General features: G+C 42.4%; 1 long non-coding RNA gene across 1 annotated transcript; it reads left to right on the forward strand.

The window, feature by feature from the left end:
* Nucleotides 1–647: 647 nt before the first annotated feature.
* On the forward strand, nt 648–1,637 carry LOC109198914 (uncharacterized). The gene is made up of 3 exons (XR_002059450.2): nt 648–740; nt 808–897; nt 977–1,637. It is a non-coding gene; the product is annotated as an uncharacterized LOC109198914 (long non-coding RNA).
* The last annotated feature ends 3,371 nt before the right edge of the window (nt 1,638–5,008 follow it).

The raw sequence follows: 5,008 nt of genomic DNA on the forward strand, positions 1-5,008 counted from the left end.
GTTCTCATGTTTTGTGTGGGTTTAGTTCCATGTGTCTCTCAGTGTCGGGTCTGCGTCTTTGTGTAGTGTTCTTGTTTCCTGTTTTATTGTGAAGGTCTGCGTCTCATGTGAGTGTGTTCAGTTTTACCTCTGTCTCGTCTTGTTAATTACTCCCAGCTGTGTCCACTACCTGTGTGTAATCTCCCTGTGTTTCTCTGTGTGTATTTAAGTCACGTCTTTAGTCATTGTAGTTGCTGGCTCGTCTGTGTATCCACCATGTCTCATTCGTGTGTTCTCCCTGCCATCACCATCATGTACCGTTGTCTACCCTGCTTCATGTTTGAGTTCTGGTTCGTATTCTGTAGTTTAGTTGTTTCCAGTATAGTTTAGTGTGATCTCTGTTTGCCATTTTTCCTCTTGTGCTTTGTGTTCAATAAATCACCTTCACACCTTTACAAGTGCCTGCAAGTGGATCCTCCTTTATCATCTCCTCACAGCTCATCTCACTCGCCGTGACAAATTAAATGGCCTGTATAGCACTTTACTTAGTCCCAAATGTGACAGGTGAGACCTGGAGACTTGGAACCGCCCCTGGTGGGTGGAGCTGGTCTTTGCTCCTTTCATAAGCGCAGGTGTGGGCATTTGGGTATTTCTCTGCAAACCTGAAGCTGCGAGTGCTCAGTCCAAGTTGGGCAAGTTGGTGTTTTAAATTTCTTTCTATGAAAGTCTGATACGGGTCCCCCTAAACTTCTGTTAGAACGGTAGGTTGCACAAACCACTTGAGCTCTGGCTGTTGGCAGAGGTTTACAGTTATTTGCGCCCTTGTAGGTGGGAAACATTGCTCCTGTGAGAACAGTATAGTGGACTTCACCGCCACTGACCCACATTTATTAGGGTGTGACACGAACTTGTGGACAGGTAACAAAAACAAAACAGTTGAGGAATATTCCTGTGTTTTACTGTCCAGCGTAAGTGATCTACTTCCTTTTGTTCACAGAGTACCGAGCTGCTGCTTTGCCAGGTGGATTTCTGGCTGCGGGCAAAGGACCCGACACATCAGTGTGTTTTAATTTGTTTTATACTGGTGTAATTCGACAGACTGTGACTGCTGCGGCTGTCGATTTTGTTTGTTTCTTGTTTTATTTTTCTGTATCAGTAGGCATTACAGAGATTGATTCTTGTAGTATTTTAACCCTGTGTGTGTGTGTGTGTGTGTGTGCTTTTCACCGAAGCACTTCCAGCTTAAAATATCACATGCCATACTCTGCACAGATGTTTCTGTATACTGTGTACTGTCCACTTGATTATGGCGTTCCACCCTACTGTTATGTGCTGGATTAACTTAGGGGCATCTTTACACAGCCTGTACCTGGGATCTTAGCTGGTGTGGTAGTCCCCAGCCTCTACGCATCTTTTGCTGAGAGCTGATTCTGACTCTGATTGCTCCTGTGCAGCCATGATTAGTGCTTCTGTGTTATCTTTCAGTTCTTGCCTAACCCTCTGCAGGTACTTGGTGGTTGCAGCTTTCCTAGCAGCCTCTTCATGGTTCACATTTGCCTGTGTGATTCCCAGAGGGTAGGTATCCATAGCTAGTCTTATCAGTGATCTGAATGAGGGGGTTCACACCTATGTAGAACAGCAGTGGGGACAGAGCACCTCATTGGTAGATCCCGCACTTAATGGTGACTTGTGCTATGGCCTCTAGTGTTGTACACTATATCTGCATTTAGTTCCTGATAAAGTCTTTTAGGGTCTTGTTGATCTTTTAGAGTTCTAGACATTCCAGGATCCAGGTGTGGAGCACTGAGTCATAGGCCTTGTTGTACTCAATCCAGGAGGTGGGCAGGGTGGTCATTCTGGCCTTGCAGTCTCGAGAGGCTCTGTCTACCAGTGGCCCCTTTGGTTTTTCTGCCAATTCTTTCCTGTGCCCCACTCATGTATTGAGACATTTGCCTATTCATCTTAACCACTATGATGCCTGACTCAAGCCTCCATCTGGTATTGAGGCAGGTTATTGGCCGCTAGTTGGATGGGACCAGGCCTTCTGGGGGTCCTTGGGGATCAGGACTGTCCGGCCTTCAGTTAGCCATTCTGGGTGTCTCTCGTCAACTAGCAGCTGGTTCATTTGTACAGCCATATGCTCATGGAGTGTGTGAACCATGTTGGGGCCTGGTGCTGTCCAACTCGTCATACTGGAGACCCTTTCTTGGATGTCTCCTACTGTGATGGTTACTGTACCCTGCTCAGAGAGGTTGCTGTGGTCTGCTCTTAGACCCACCAGCCACTGAGCATTGCTGTTATGGGCTGCATCCAATGTTCCCTCTAAGCTGCGCACGTGCGCAATTGCGCACTGCTGGGACGGTCTCTGCGCAGAGAAAATCTGCGTTGCGCACACAAAAAAAATTCTAACCTGAATTGAAATTATAGTAAATATGGGCCGACACCGGTGTTTTAGCTAGCAAAGCGGCGTGGCTGATGTGGAGTGAAGCCACGTTAATGACAACGTGTACAACCATTGGAGATGTGAGCAGGACAGACGGAACAATTGACGGAAAAAGTGTGGACTTCATACCAGTTTTTAAATTGTGTTGATAGGCCACGTAAAACCAGAGTTATGATAAAAATATATGCAATGTTTGGTTTTCTTCCTGAATACTATCGTTGTTTATATTTACTGCAGGAAGAAACGGTAAAAACGGCGTTTTATAAGTATAACACTCGAAAGCACTCTCTGCCTGTGAGCAAGGACGAAACCAAAACACCCCACCCTTTCCCATTGGTCGAAAAATGTACCATGTCACCCAATCAAAACATGGCATTTAGTTGTTAAGAAACGGGAGGAAGTTTTAGGAGTGACAGCGGTGTTGTGACATGTGAGAGATTTGAGACGTTTAGCGCAAATCTTGTGTAGTTAGTGTGTAGTGTAATCAATAGTTTTGTTGTGTGTGTCAGAACAATGAGGCGACTGCTGAATGTTACAGGTGTTACAGGAGTGATACATCTCCTGTTGTCAGGCCTGCAGGTATCAGGCTGTTGTTCTCCTTTATCTCATAGTGGACACAAATTAATTTTTGGAGTGGCACAAATAATTTGTGTGGCATCAAATTTGATACAGAACAGCTGATTGTTCTGTAAATAGTTTGAAATGTTTGTTTAAAAGCGCATTGGCTGCATTTTTAGGTAAACAGCTGCAAAAAACTTTGTTGTTTGCAAAACTCAGTAACTTTTTTGAAGAAGTAACTATGTAATTAATTGCCCAACATTGGTCATTATATACTGTATTTTTCTCAGACAGAGTTACAGGACTCTCTCCCAGACCACAGACTCATAATACAAGTCAGCTTCATTTAAAAAAAGAAAGTTGTGTTTTCAAAATTGGAGTTAAAGTTATTTTTGCTTCCAATAGTGTTAACATACTACACAGGTCATGAACAAGATTGTTTTAAAAAATTTTCATTGTAAGTGGGCTAAAGCAGTTAATTAAAAGTAGTCTAACATAAATGCTGTAATTTGATTATTTTAATAAACCATGTAATTTGGATGGATTCGATGCTGGCGTGACCACAGTGCACACATCTAATGTCGCTCACAGTGGTCCATGAGATCGCTCAGGAAGTTTGTGTGTTCGCTCAGACACATGAAAAATTAGAGGGAACATTGGCTGCATCCCATATGCTCTTCCAGCATTGCTCCATCTCCAGCCTTGGCAGTGCTTCCCCTGCCACTGAGAGTATTCCTGGATGGTTCTGTGGAGAACAGCTTGTTCCTTCTCCTGCCTATTGCTTGGGTAAACCTTTTCAAGTGGCTGGCCAAGGCTGTGAGTGTTTGCTTGTCAGTTTCTTCACCTTCTTCATCACAACTTCTGCAGCTGCGATAGTTTCATTCTCTGGTACAACTCACAAATGCGTGCTTTAATATAAAAGCTGGAGAGGAAATTACATTGTATTACACTCATTTAGAAGGCCTTCATTTGGCCAGGAAAAATAGTTTTTGTTGTTTTGTAAAAAAAAAAAAAAAAAAAAAAAAAAAAGCCCTATATTCCACCATGCCCCAAAACATTACTATTCATCACTGAGAGGAAAAACAGGAACAACCCTAGGTTTCTTTTTAGCTTTGGCCAAGATCGAGATTTTACAGGTTAATTCCAGAGCTCTCTAATCAGTCATGTTTTATTGGGGTGTCATGACCAAATGCTTAGGGATATGCTATAGCTAAATGACACTGGTTCAATTATTCAACAACTCAGTCCAACTAATTCCTTAGCTGTGAATAATGACACAAACAATAAATGTGTCATATGCTTATAACGATGTTCTTCATTATGAGACCAATTTAGACCATTGCTTTTTGCCATTTGTTCGAAAGCATACAGATAGCTAGGAACATACTGAAGTCAATTCAATTCATGTTTTTACTGCCTATCTTATAGAATAGTTTTAGATGCTTAAACTCATTATTATTGTATAATCAATGAGTCAGTAACCTTAGTAACACTTTGGGGAAATAGCAGCTTTTAAGAACACTATTCAAAACAAAAGCTGATACTTTGTTTCACAACAGTTATCATTTAATCACTAACACATCTTTTTAAAGTGTTGTTGCTGTGAATATAAATGTGTGTAATAATGCCTAATCATTGTCAAACTTCACAATTTTCTGATAAAACAACTGCCAAAACAGGAGTAACCCTACTCTACACAACTCTAGTAATCTCTTGCAATCTTTTAAAGTATTTGCAAAACTTATACATGCATGAAAAAGTGTGGAAAACACTATTAGATGATGTGAGTGCAGCACTACGGACGATACCTACCGCCACCATTACCGAGACTAACAAGCTGATCTACACCACGGCAGCAGTGATCAGTGAGATGCTTGGCTATAAGTTGAACAGCCACAAGGAGCAATACTCTCCATTGAGAAGGAGACTGGAGGATAAGATCAAGGTAGCACGGTAGCATTTGTGCTGCCAGGCACAAATGCTACCGTGCTACCTTGACTGCCCTCTACGCACTCCACTCCACGAGTG

This window comes from Oreochromis niloticus, linkage group LG3 (genome assembly GCF_001858045.2).
Source record: "Oreochromis niloticus isolate F11D_XX linkage group LG3, O_niloticus_UMD_NMBU, whole genome shotgun sequence".
Taxonomy (NCBI): Eukaryota; Metazoa; Chordata; class Actinopteri; order Cichliformes; family Cichlidae; genus Oreochromis; species Oreochromis niloticus.